This window comes from Malus sylvestris, chromosome 1 (genome assembly GCF_916048215.2).
Source record: "Malus sylvestris chromosome 1, drMalSylv7.2, whole genome shotgun sequence".
In the NCBI taxonomy this organism is placed as follows: Eukaryota; Viridiplantae; Streptophyta; class Magnoliopsida; order Rosales; family Rosaceae; genus Malus; species Malus sylvestris.
Window position 1 is genome coordinate 11,919,105 of NC_062260.1, and position 14,026 is coordinate 11,933,130.

At 41.1% G+C, this 14,026-nt stretch overlaps 2 long non-coding RNA genes across 2 annotated transcripts; one reads left to right on the forward strand and one right to left on the reverse strand.

Annotated features, from left to right (window-relative positions):
* Nucleotides 1-3,799: 3,799 nt before the first annotated feature.
* Nucleotides 3,800-5,421, forward strand: LOC126620509 (uncharacterized). The gene is made up of 3 exons (XR_007622541.1): nucleotides 3,800-4,215; nucleotides 4,391-5,179; nucleotides 5,264-5,421. It is a non-coding gene; the product is annotated as an uncharacterized LOC126620509 (long non-coding RNA).
* Nucleotides 5,422-9,298: 3,877 nt separating this feature from the next.
* Nucleotides 9,299-11,919, reverse strand: LOC126620498 (uncharacterized). Its single transcript, XR_007622530.1, has 3 exons — nucleotides 11,591-11,919; nucleotides 9,970-10,037; nucleotides 9,299-9,485 (listed from the first exon to the last, which is right to left on the reverse strand). It is a non-coding gene; the product is annotated as an uncharacterized LOC126620498 (long non-coding RNA).
* Nucleotides 11,920-14,026: the final 2,107 nt, after the last annotated feature.

Sequence of the window (14,026 nt, forward strand, 5' to 3'; positions counted from 1 at the left end):
CTTGACACGTGTCGAGTAGTGATTGGCCTCCTGGTCGGAGGGGAACTCTTCTGGGTCCTTGACAGTATAGCGTTGGCCGGTATTCGGTAGTTTCGGGATTGGTCAAGTATGGTACAAACAGTGCTCCCCTAAGTTCCCGAGTGAGGGAAACTCCTCGGTTGGGGACTTGCAAGATCCAATCCCTTGAGTAATCACGAAACTTCTAAGTACCGAAGTGTGGTCTGATCTTCATCTGCCCTTCTCTGGAAGTACCTTTCCTCCATCCGGGAATGGTGTATTTAGCTGATGAAGATGCACAAGGTAATGTATCAATTTCACTTTGAAGCTTACTTGTAGTTTCGGGCTTGGTCAAGTGCGATACAAACCCTATAGTAGGAGTCCCCCAAGTCGCCGAGCTAGGAGATCTGCCGAAAGAGGTGACAGACAAGGTAAGCAGTCAAACTTCCAAGTAAGCAACCCAGGATCAGAGGTTTGACTTCGGCTTCCGGTTGATTGTTCTCCTTCTCCTTGTCTCTCATTCAACTGCCAGGATAAGGAGAAGCAAATGGATAAGAGATGATATGAGATACTTTTGCTTTTGAAGAAGTAACTTTCCACAAGCTTATTCTTGAACTGTGCTGGAGGGTTTTCTGGTGCCCTTCAGAGTATAAGGCCGACTCAAAAATTTGAGGGTCAAAACAAGTCCATCAAATCTAGAGTACGTTCGACTTTGATGATATGGGATACTTTTGCTGTTGACGGAATAATGAATGTGGTATGGAAAGGTGTCGTGCTGTAGTGATCTGTTTCAGCTCACCGTTGAACCTTCTGCTTCAATCTTTTGCATGGCAGAAGTGGTGTGCAACCTTTGCATTTAAATGGTCCTTCAGAACATTCCTTCATAGTGACTCATCCACGCTTGGCAGCTTCAGTGTAAAGAGCCAATATCTGATCAACTGTCATGAGGTATTTGCCGGTGGAATTCGTGACCTTGACAGCAGTTGAGGATGAGTACTCGAGAGCAATGCTAAGTAAGCAACCAGGCAAAGGCTCCAGGCAGTCAGTTCCAAATTGGAGGTTTGATTTCAGGTTCCGACTGACTGCTCTCTTTCTCCTTGTCCTGCAGGTGTGGACAAGGACAAAGACAAAGACAGGGAGAAAGCATGATATGGGATACTCTTGCTTTCGACCCTGATGATATGAGATACTCTTGTTCTTGGTGTGGCTTATTTGCTGAGGTATTATCGGGGGGAAATAAAGCTGAGTATTTCGAGAGCTTATGTTGAGGGTGCTTTTTCGAATGCGAGAAAGGGTTGAGCATTTTTGCAGGTTTGCCTGTCCGTTGAGGAGGGAGGTCAATGTATATAGGGATTTCCCAATAACAAGTAGTAATGTTATTCCTTTACCCTTCTTGGTCACAGCAATGTAGTGGGAGCTACCAGCTTCACGTGTTTTAATTTTGTCAGAGCACTTTGAAAAAGTGGTATGTGGTATCTGGAAAGCTGATATTACGTGTGAAGATTACAGACAAGCTTTATCTAAGGAAATCTGGCTCTCGAAGTTCTGAGAGTTGTGCCTCTTCGGTTTTCGAACAAGCAATCCCGTCGAGGATCTGACTCTCGAGATTCGGAAAGCGGTGCTACTCCGGTTTTTGAGAAAGTAATTATGTTGGGAGTCTTTTCTCGAATGTGAGTAAAGGTTGGACGTTCTTGCCAACCTGTCTTGCCGCAAAACACGGAGGTCGACACACATAGGGACTTTCCAGTTGTCAAGCAGTGGTGCTGTTCCTTTACCCTTATGGGTAATAGTAGGGTAGCTGGAACTTCGAAATTCTCGTGCCTAAACTTTGTCAGAGATCTTTGACAAAGTTATATGTGGTACCCGAGGAGTTGATGGTGCATATGGAGAGCGGTGATTGAACAGTAAGATTCACGTGCTTTCTACTTCACCAGAAATCTTCGACAGATTGCCCGTAATTTCCGCAAAGCTGAGTGTGCATGTGACAGGTGCTGACGAGGCTGAAACAGCAGGTGCTTCTTCGATTTCTGAGATCGGCCCTCGTGGTCTCTGAGCAGCCCAGCTTTTAAGAAAGCAAACGCCTCTTCGATTTCTGAGATCGGCCCTCGTGGTCTCTGAGCAGCCCAGCTTTTGAGAAAGCAAACGCCTCTTCGATTTCTGAAGCTCCGTCGAGTGCAGATTTTTATAGAGGCTGGCATTAAGTTCCACAGCACACTTGAATCTCTACCAGTAGAAGCTCATTTCTTGCACTTCTAAGATCTTGATTTGTCTGACCTCTTCCTTCTTCAACACATTTGAAAATGTCTGGACCCTCCGACCGTCGTTTTGACTTGAACCTTGGAGAAGAGACAGCCACGCCTTCTCCAGACAACATATGGCGCCCATCCTTCATATCCCCTACTGGTCCTCTTACCGTTGGGGATTCTGTGATGAAGAATGATATGACCGCTGCAGTGGTGGCCAGGAACCTTCTCACTCCCAAAGATAACAGACTACTTTCCAAACGGTCTGATGAGTTGGCTGTTAAGGACTCTCTGGCTCTTAGTGTTCAGTGTGCAGGTTCTGTGTCTAATATGGCCCAACGCCTATTTGCTAGAACCCGCCAAGTTGAATCATTGGCTGCTGAAGTGATGAGTCTCAAACAGGAGATTAGAGGGCTCAAGCATGAGAATAAGCAGTTGCACCGGCTCGCCCATGACTATGCTACAAACATGAAGAGGAAGCTTGACCAGATGAAGGAATCTGATGGTAAGGTTTTACTTGATCATCAGCGGTTTGTGGGTTTGTTCCAAAGGCATTTATTGCCTTCGTCCTCTAGGGTTGTACCTGGTAATGAAGCTTCAAATGATGAACCTCCAATGCCTCCTCCTTCTAGGGTTTTGTCAAGTACTGAGGCTCCGGATAACCACCCTCCGGTGCTTTCTCTTTCTGGGGCTCTACCGACTGCTGAGACTTCCCCTAAGCAACCTTTGTGAAGGCTCCCTTTTGTTTGTTTATTTTGACTCATGTATATGTACATATTTGTGGCTTATCGAAAATATTAATAAATAAGCTTTGCTTCATTTCAACATATTGTGTTAAATACACCAAAGCCTTCTTCATAAAGTTCTTTGAATTTTTGCTTTTGTTGAAACCTGTATTGTTGAAGCTTTGTGAGTGAAGCATGTAGTTTGAGGTAGTGTTCCCTTAATTTTCCGAGTGAGGAAAACTTCTCGGTTGGAGACTTGAAAAATCCAAGTCACTGAGTAGTCACGAACTTTTGAGTACCAAGGCGTAGTAGCATATGGTGGGAGTCCCCCAAGTCTTTAGTCGAGGGAGTTGACGAATGAGGTGTCTTGCTAATAGTCCATGTCGTAAGTACCAAAACTTCATTCTTTTGTTTTCTAAGTGGTAGCCCCGGACTTTTTCTTCATATATTTTGTTTATGAAGGTTGCTAGGCCCGAATAAGTGGAATTGCAGAAGGTGTAACGGTTGGTAGCTGTTTTATGGAAAGCCATCTGACTACGATAGTCTTGCACATGATGACTATAGGGAGATACACACACATACTGCTATGATAGAGGGTGTAACCGTTGGTGCATTACAATCATAATGGAAGCATCACAATGATGGAAGCATCACAATGATGAAAGCATCATAATGATGAAAACACCATAATGATGAAACATCATAATGATGTTTCTTTGGTGGAATTGGTTTTCATTTCCCCTAACAACCTGAATTGGTTTTCAATATAAGACCATCATCTGTAGCTCAGATTGCAAAGTCGTCTTCATGAAAGTTTTTCCTTATCTTGTGAACTACAACATATCCAAATTTGAGATCCATCGGAGTAGTACAACTTCAGAAATTCAAGTATGATGAGTAACTGTTCATCAATGTTCTGTTAATCCGTCAGACTTGTTGTGAGCTTCGAAACTCCATTTTCTCTTGTTCAGATCAACATACTTTCTTCATTGAAGTTGTTCCTCAGCTTGTGAACTACAACATATCCAAATTTGAGATCCCTCGGAGCAGTATGACTCCAGAAATCCAGGTATGATGAATGACTGGTTATTATTTTTCTGTCAACCCGTCAGATTTGTTGTGAGCTTCGAAACTCCATTTTCTCTTGTTCAGATCGGTATACTTTCTTCATTGAAGTTGTTCCTCAGCTCGTGAACTACAACATATCCAAATTTGAGATCCCTCGGAGCAGTATAACTCCAGAAATCCAGGTATGATGAATGACTGGTTATTATTTTTCTGTCAACCCGTCAGATTTGTTGTGAGCTTCGAAACTCCATTTTCTCTTGTTCAGATCGGTATGCTTTCTTCATTGAAGTTGTTCCTCATCGACTCTTTCATAACATATCAAAAATTCAGGATGAACTAACGGTTAAATATTTCCAGATCTTCGAAACATCACAACAGCTTCGAAATCTGCAAGAAGCCGACTATCATGTTTGGAGCTTCAACACTTTAATTTCCGTCGCTCAAACAGAAATGGTTCCTTCTTGAAAGTTGTTCATATGCTCAAGAACTATAGGGTGTCCAAAATTCAGCTCCATTGGAGAAGAGCAGAGGTTGCAGAAATTTGATAGATGAAAGGAGGCGGAAGAGGGAGAGAGAGAAAATGTCTCTTGGGTTGGATTTCTATTTTGGGGCAGATTCCAATTTTTGTAGCACCTTCATTATTGATGAATTGCTTGTACTTTTGTCCATTATGAAACTTGGGACTTTGGCTTATTGTTGGATCTATTATAATATGTTTGGGAACATATATAAGTGAATAAATAAGAAGGAAAATTTTGGGCCCTTGTGGGTGTAAAACAAAAAATGTTTATGTTTACCCAAGTGTTTTTGTACAAGTTCAAGGGCATCTTGGGTTTTGTGAACAAAATTTGTTTATTTGGAGCAAGGTTTTGTGTTGAAGCTTTGTAGGTGAAGCTTTGGTGTTGAAGCTTTCTAGGTGAAGCTTTGATGGTGAAGCTTTGTAGATGAAGCTTTGTAGATGAAGCTTTCTAGGTGAAGCTTTGATGGTGAAGCTTTGTAGATGAAGCTTTCTAGGTGAAGCTTTGATGGTGAAGCTTTGATGGTGAAAGTATGTAGAGGGAGCTTTCTAGGTGAAGATTTTTTAGGTGAAGCTTTGTAGGTGAAGCTTTTTTAAGTGAAGCTTTTCGGGTGAAGTTTTTTTTTTGGGTGAAGCTTTTTAGGTGAAGCTTTGTGGGTGAAGCTTTGGAGGTGAAGCTTTTCGGGTGAAGCTTGTTGGGTGAAGCTTTTTAGGTGAAGCTTTGTGGGTGAAGCTTTTTAGGTGAAGCTTTGTGGGTGAAGCTTTGGAGGTGAAGCTTTTCGGGTGAAGCTTTTTGGGTGAAGTTTTTTAGGTGAAGCTTTGTGGGTGAAGCTTTGGAGGTGAAGCTTTTCGGGTGAAGCTTTTTGGATGAAGCTGTTTTTTTTTGTTTTTGTTTTTTTTTTTTTTTTTTTTTGGCGCTTGACACGGTCTTCATTTGCTTGTTTTGTAGTGACTGTGGAAGACGGATTGCTTTCTGATTGAGAAGGGTTCTGGCATCGCTTGCTATGAATGTAAAAGAGTGAGGGCTGAGTTGGCTAAATTACCTCTTTATTGAATTCATTGCCAAATGGCCTTCATTACATAGGATGCCGAACGGCTATAGCTCAACACTTGTACATCGTGAGTCTATTTGTAGTAGTACTTCAAGTGATCAGCGTTCCATGGATGGCCAAGGGTCTTGCCATCAGAGCTTCTAAGTGTGTAAGAGCCAGGGCGACTGATGCCAATGACTTCATACGGTCCATCCCAGTTTGGACTAAGTGTGCCTTCACTCGGGACTCTGTCGCAGAGTAATCTTTTCTTTAAGACCCAGTCTCCTATTTTGAAAGAACGAGGCTTGACCCTAGAGTCATAATAGTTGGAGATGCGCTGCTTGTAGGCGACATTCCTCAAGTGAGCTTGGTTTCTGTGTTCCTCGACTAAATCCAAGTTGAGGGTGAGTTGTTTGTCATTTTCACTTTGAATGTAGTTCTGGACTCGGAATGTTGCTTGCTCGAGCTCAACAGGGACAACCGCCTCTGTGCCAAAGGCAAGTGAGAATGGAGTTTCTCCTGTTGAAGTCCGATATGAAGTGCGATATGACCAAAGAACTTGGGGTACAAATTCTGGCCAACAGCCTTTAGCTTTGTCCAAGCTGGTTTTCAAAGTGCGCTTGATTATTTTGTTGATGGCCTCAACTTGTCCATTAGACTGGGGATGAGCTGGAGAGGCAAAGCATAAGTTGATGTTGAACTTAGAGCAGGACAACCTGAACTTCTTGTTGTCAAACTGTCGCCCATTGTCAGTGACTATCGCATTGGGAATGCCGAATCTACAAAGGATGTTCTTCCACACGAAGTCTTCTATCTTTGCCTCAGTAATGGTTGCCAAGGGTTCTACTTCGGCCCACTTTGTGAAGTAGTCCACTGCAACGACTGCGTAACAGACTTTGCCCTTCCCTGCCGGCATTGGGCCGATCAAATCAAGTCCCCACTGGGCGAAGGGCCAAGGGCTGATCATAGGAGTAAGAGGCTCTGGAGGGGAATGAGGAATAGTTGCATATCGTTGACATTTGTCACATGAGCGGGATACTTTGATGGCATCCTGGTGGAGTGTTGGCCAGTAATATCCTTGGCGAAAAGTCTTGTGTGCTAGGGACCGAGATCCAGCATGATCTCCACAGACTCCCTCATGTATTTCCCGAATGACGATTTCCGCCTCGGCAGGCGTAAGACACCTTAAGTATGGCAGGCTAAAACCTCGCTATTGTGGCGATACCCTTGACGCGGGTTTGACCCACTGCATTGACTGCCTGGGGGCGAGCGCTATTGTGGCGATACCCTTGGTTATCGGGATAGTGTCCCTTACTCTTTTTACTGAAAGGAGAGTGGTGAGGATGGAAATCCTTCCTCTTGCCTTGAAATTGATATGTCTGTTGATTCGGTGAAGCATTATGCAAGGCATGGGGAGGTGCCACTGCTGTTTGGGAAGTCGAGGTCTTCTCATTTAGGTGAGTCTGGCTTCCACCTCCCACTTGTTGATAAAGGATGGTTGTAGGGGGTTTCTCCTGATATGTCTTTGCCTCGGCGGAGGCATGGTTATAAGCCTGCGCCATCACCTCAGAGTAAGTCTTCCAAGTATTGGCATTGATCATGTATTTAAAGAAACAATCACGTAGGCCTGCCGTGAAGGCTTTGAGGGCAGTCTTGTAGTCTGCCTCGGCACACCGGGAGTATTCATGGCTGAAGCGGCCAGCATACATACGTAATGACTCGTCTGGCTTCTGGCGGATAGTGTACAAGTCATCTGCAGAGTGCAAGCGATCGGTTTGGAAAATGTGTTGGGAAACAAATAGTTTCCTCAATTCCTCAAATGAGTCTACCGTCTCAGGTGTAAGACGACAATACCAATTTAGAGCTCCACTAGAGAGGGTGGAGGGGAAGAGAAGACATCGCTCTTCGTCGGTGTGCATCCGGTATGCCATGGTGGACTCAAAGAGGTTAAGGTGCTCAATCGGGTCCTCTTTTCCAGTATAAAGTTGCAAGCCAAGCTTTTGCTTTGTCTTTGCTTGAAGGGGGGTGTTGAGGATCCTCCTTGTAAGAGGGCCAGGCCTGGGTTGGTTCCAGTCAGGTATTTCAGCCTGACGTTCAGCCTTCAACTTGTTTACTTCCTCAAGAAGTTGTAGGACAAGGGGGTCTTGAGCGGAGTTATGTGTCACTGGAGCTTTCTTTCGTAAATCTCCATCTCCTATTGGAATTAGGAAGGTTTGATCAAGGGCATGTGATTTTTCCCTGGACTCGCTGTACTGGCTTCCAGGGTATGTCTGTCGGAACACCTCTGAGTCCCCTGTACCCTCATGTCTCTCTAGGACTTGTTGCCCCTTCCCCAAATTGGTGGCCGGCTTGGGCCGTGGCAGGGGACCGAGTCTCTCAAAAATCCTTGGGTCATTAATCTTTGAGCTTATATGGATGGAATTCTCTCGACGTTGCTTCAGGAAATCCCGACAATCGCGAAAGACGGCTTTCGATCCTTCTGCCCCTTCAGCAAAGAGGTGTCTCCCTCCACTTCTCATGGTTCGGGTCGAAGCAACTGGGTTAAGAGAAGCCTCATGTTGATTATCAAGTCGAGGGGTAATCTGTTCCCTATCAGGGATATCTATGTCGAATGCATGTGACCCTCCATGTTGGAGGGCACCCAGTTGATGGTTGACTTCCACGGGGGCAACAAGCTCGCGTGTCTGAGCTTGCCTAGCTTCGTGGAGTGTCTCGAAGAGCTTCTCATATTGCTCCTGGAGGACCTCATTCCTCATTGCTATCTTGTTGTTCTGAGCTTCCAACTCATCGACTTTAGCTTGAAGAAGAACTCGTTTTCCTTCCTTCTTTCGTTGTTTCGCACTATGTGCAAGGGGGGTGTCATTCTGTGTGCTGTGGCTTCCTTCGCTTCCCATGTTGGAGAGGGATGCCTGGTCAAAAGAAAGTGTACGAATGATAGAAACCAGCTTGACACAGCTGAAGAGAGTAGGAATAAGTGTCGTTTCCCACAGACGGCGCCAAATGTTGATGCACAAAATCAGCGAAGACTTTGGTACAACAGAAAGTGTCAGGTTTTGTGACCTTCGCTTGGTTGCTTCGGTCACTAGTGAGGATAAGTACGTAAATGAATAGAGACAGAGAAGCAAACACAGGATGTACGTGGTTCACCCAGATTGGCTACGTCCACGGAGTAGAGGAGTTCTTATTAGTAGTGAAGGGCTTACACAAGTACAAAGGATCAAGCTCTCAATTTAGTGAGTTCTTGTGAATGATTTAACACAAATGGCATTAGCCAATATTGTGGGGGAATGACCCCTATTTATAGAAAAACTTGTAGCTTTGTCACATTGACATGTGTCATGTTATGATTGGTTCTTGATGTCGACACGTGCTGCGCTCTGATTGGCTTCTAATCTTGACACGTGTCGAGTAGTGATTGGCCTCCTGGTCGGAGGGGAACTCTTCTGGGTCCTTGACAGTATAGCGTTGGCCGGTATTCGGTAGTTTCGGGATTGGTCAAGTATGGTACAAACAGATATGATGTTTGTTGAGTGTCGTAATACTATGAAAGTAATTACGGCATACATCGTACATCGTAAACAAAGACTAGCATCAACAATTACTGCTGATTTTGCATATAGTAATACACATTTATTTTAATTCATATATATATAAAAGAATCGACAAAATTACACATTTACTATAATACAATAATTTCATAAATAATCATATTGTCAAAATGTATTACAAGTTGAACAAAGCTAAGGTCAATATCAAACTGCACATGAAATAACAAATAGGCCTCTAATAACAAAGAAATTTGTCACTTGAAAGACTTCACTTTTCCTTACACACCTCCAAACGAAGTCCTTTGAGAGTGAAATACTGCTCCTAATGCTTGAACCACACTAATTGCTATCTCTATCTGCATAGACACACATGGAGCAAAAGAAAATCTATTGTACTGCTACATGTAGAAATACACATTTAATCTCAAGTAAGAAAAGTGATACTGAAAGAAAACCTAACCATTGTCATACAAAACTAAATCCCAAAAACACTAAGGTAAGACTCACTGTTTTTATGAGCTCTAACATTTCACGCATGAAGAATTGATGCGGCAAGTAGAAGATTGGATATTTGATCAGTGGATATGGTTATCAATTATGATATCCCCAAAAACTCTAAGGTAAGACTCATTGTTTTTTAACCTAGTGGCTTGCTGTTATCAATTTACATCAAAGTTAGCCATTTATCTAGTTTTTTGGTCTTAATATATTACAAATTCAACATCAACAGAAGCAACAACAAATTTCAATTTTTTTTCATTTCTTTTTGTTCCATTTTCTTCAATCCAATAAAATTTCATGGGAACTAAAACAAAAGGAGAGAAAGAGAGAGTTCCCAACCTGTCTCAACTTCGTCTTTGGAAACTAGGCCCTGGGAACGGATAGAGTGCCCAACCAAGATACTCTAGCTAGTCAAACGAGATGGATTCGGTTGGTAAGTTAAGAGCTAGTAAAAACAAAATGTTAACTTATAAATTGATAAAGACTTTAATACTAATAAAATTTAAGTATAAACTTTTCCACTCATTACCTCTGCATTTGCAACCTCTTCGTTTAAAAATTCACCAAAGACTTCTACCGCTCGAAATAGTATCCACCTCACAAAAAACAATTTTTGATAATTTGATTCTCTACTCTACAGAAATTATTCTACCACCACCAGCTTAATTAAAATTATGTTTTAGAGAAAAAAGAGTTAGAAAAACTAAGAAAATGCGAATAAAATTCCATGAAAACAATAATTCGAGGTCGAAGCGCTTGAGATACGATCATGCAATTAAGCCAAAAACAGTTTCAACCAGCAAAAATCATGCAAAACAGAATCAAACCCGACAACAAAATCCAAAATTCGATCTCTGACAGATAAATGTGATAAATGTTTTCCGCGACTCTCTCTTACTCCTCTTCCTTCACAACCCAATTCCAATTCCCCTTCCTTGCCATGAAGAAAAAATTGCACAAAATTGCAAAAAGAATTGTAGAAAAATTGCAGAGATAAAGAAAAAATTGCTGAGATGAAGGAAGAAGATAAAGTGTGAGAGAGGTAGAGGTTCTTGGATTTGAAATCCTAAGGTGTGAGATAGGATTCTATTTGGTCTTGGTTATATATACTTCTTGGCTTTTGGTATTTTGGTATTTTAACGAGGCTTTTGGTATTTTGTTGTTTGGCCATTATGTTAATTATTAATTTGAGATTCATGTATCTTAGGCTGTGATTTAATGTTTTGTAGTAATTTTGATGCATCGTAAGTTGTGTTTTAAATTAAGTGCTCAGGTGAAACAATTGTCATTTAATATGCTTTGGTGGCTCTGGGAGTTGTATTTGCAATGATGAAGATGTTTTGGCACACTAGTATATTAGGGAGGGAGTTTGATATGTTAAAGGAGACAATTTGGAATTATAATTTTATGGTAATGAAGAATTGAGCATTGCTCTTCTATCATTTTTATGTCAAGCCTCGTGTGTTTTTTTTTACATATCTCCTCTATCTCTTTGTCGTTCTGCATTACAGATCCCACAAAATCCACAACTTAATGAAATCCTAGGAAATCTTTAATTTTTCAATACACCTAGATTTGAATGGACTTTAAAAATGACTATTAAAATCTTGATTGACTACACCCAGATTTGCATGGATTCTAAAAATCCTTTAAAATCCTTTGGTTGACTACACTAAGATTTGAAAGTCTTTTAAAATCCTTTCAAATCCGAGTTTGATTACATCCCCCTAAAAGAATCCTCCATATGTAATAATAAATCAAGTTAAAAAATCTCCAATCACAGAATAATAAAGCCAGGCACAACTACATATAGATTTAGAAAAATCAAACTCAAATTTACCCAAATTGGAGGAGTGCGAATGTGCAGGTGGAGGGGCTACTAGAGGAAAGTACTTGTAAATTCAAAACCAAATTTATGTATAAATAAAATAAAAAATTTGAAAAAAGAAAAAACTTCAACCTTAAAACATTGGGAGAAAAACGGCGGTCTCGTGTGTCTGGGAGAGGAAGATTTAGGTGTCGATTTGAGTTTTGGTGGATTGGATCTCCTGGGTTCTTGAATTTTTGGTGGTGGACAACAAGTGACGTGGAGATGAGGCCATGGACTACGACAAACTGATGGAGAGAGGGGTTTGTTGTCTAGGTAAATAAATCTGGGTATAACATGCATGCCAAAGAGGAGATGGCCTTCCTGTTGGGTCACGGTGGTGTGAAAGAAACGAGCAATCTGAAAGGTAGAGAGAAAGAAAGGGGAAGTGAAGTGGAATGGTCTAGAATTTCACTTGTTTGATATTTCATTCTGGCACTATAATTTCCCGCTGTGCATTTTTTGTTAGGTGTGGAGTAGGAAAGTTTAGGTGGGAAGCTAGAAATTATTAATTAAGGCGTATTATTTGTGCCATAAAAGGTAGGGATCTAAATATATAGAAAATTCACTTTACGACATAATGTGATGTCTTAAAGGAGTAGGAAATTGCGTCGTGTAAATTGTCAAATACGACACACAACGCTTACGCTGTAAATATTTTTATTTAACGACTTGCATAAAAGTGATGTCGTGAATGCTAGATTATGTGCAAGTATTAAGACATGAAATTTACGAATGTCGTGAATAATATCATTTAAGGCATGCTAGTATTGTACGCCGTATATTTCAAGTCGTAAAAGACCCAAACTGTTGCAGTGTTGGTATGCAAGTTTTTGAAGACAATAATTGATAAGTTCAGTAGTCATATTGGTTTGATCATGTCCTGTATTTAATTCTTGTTCTTTGTAGTGATGTTTTACTTTTTAACCAAAAAATTTGAATAATATTTTTGGAAGTTTGAAATTGAAGGTTAATGATATTGTTGTACTAATTAAAGCTTACATTGCCTTTTAAAAAAATTAAATAAAAAAGGAAATTTAGGCGCCTATCTCTAGTGATGATATGACTTCGATTGAAACTTGTATCTTGCCAACTTTTGATTCAAGTCCTTTGACTTCTTTTCACATCAATATTTTAGTTGCCAACTTAACATCTTATATTATTTTGTTATAACTAGATGAATCCCACCCACTGTGTTCGTAAATATAAAAATTTAAAAAGAAAACTATAATATGGACAAAGAGAGAAGTTAGAGGGAAATGAGAGAGAGAGAGAGAGAGAGAGAGAGAGAGAGAGAGAGAGAATGTGGTTTAGAAAAAATTAAAGATGCTATAATAACATATAGGCAAGATTTGAAGAAAACAAAAAAGCAAAGTTTGGTTGGTGCGAAATTTAGGCCCATGTAATGGTGCAGGCCAGAAAAGAAGCCATGAAAAGCCCAGAGAAGTTCAAGAAACCCAAGGCCCGAAGGGTTCAGAAAAGAATGATCCCATGTGCTAAACCCGACCGCTTATAATTCCAGTCCGACAAAGAGATGTAAAGTACTTTTCAAACGCCAGGGCACGTGGGCAGGCTGACAGCTTTATGGCACAAGTCTTTAGGGACAAGTCTATTAAAGGACAATCAAGCCACATGGTGAACTATAGTCAGTGATAGAAACCCAAGATGGGACGTAAATGTGCTCAAAGCGGCACTCAAAGAGACGGGATGGGATAACCAAGGCTCGCACCATTCTGAAAACACACGTCTTCTCAACTGAACGCGTGTCACTTCACTGCCGAATACCTGGTTGATAGGCGAAAAAGCTTTAGTATGTTAGTCTACGTAGGTGGTGAGCGCCTTTTGTACTGGGGGAAGGAGATCTAAAGAGAAAAAGAGTTCATGTATTAGCCGACCGCTATTTTTAGTCTTGTAATTAATAGAATCCGAGCAACACAATGGATGTAGCCCAATTTTAAAGATTGAACTACTCAAACTTTTGTGTCCATTTCATTTTAGCTCATATCTCAATCCAACTAAGGGTCTTATATTTTAATTTGTTAACCTAGAAATTTTGAGTGTTGACTGTTTACCGCCGTACGTGGAAACGCATACAAGATGGTATGCATCCTTGCTCCAATCACTTCGCATGTTTCCTAAAAATCATAATTATTCATATTTTTAGTTCCACTTCCCCCTTTGTGTATATCGTAGACGGCATCTTCAACCAAGAAATGAAGAAAACGGCTTGCATACAACACTATATTATGTTTCCTATATTTATCTCTTGATACAGGTCAAAATATTCCGCAGAAGAAAGCAGGACTATGAACCCAAACATTGCGACAAACATAAAATGAACAAGATTTCATGACCTTGGTTGAATTCTCTGCTGAAGATCCTTATGGCAAAGCAGTGGCATTGCTTAACTTAAAATCCGGATATGTCTGAGTATTGACTACCGTGTGATCACTTCCCTAGTTCTCTCGCTTTGTCATATTTCATAAATAATTCCTTTATCTTACTTAACAAATGAAAAGGTAAAAGAAG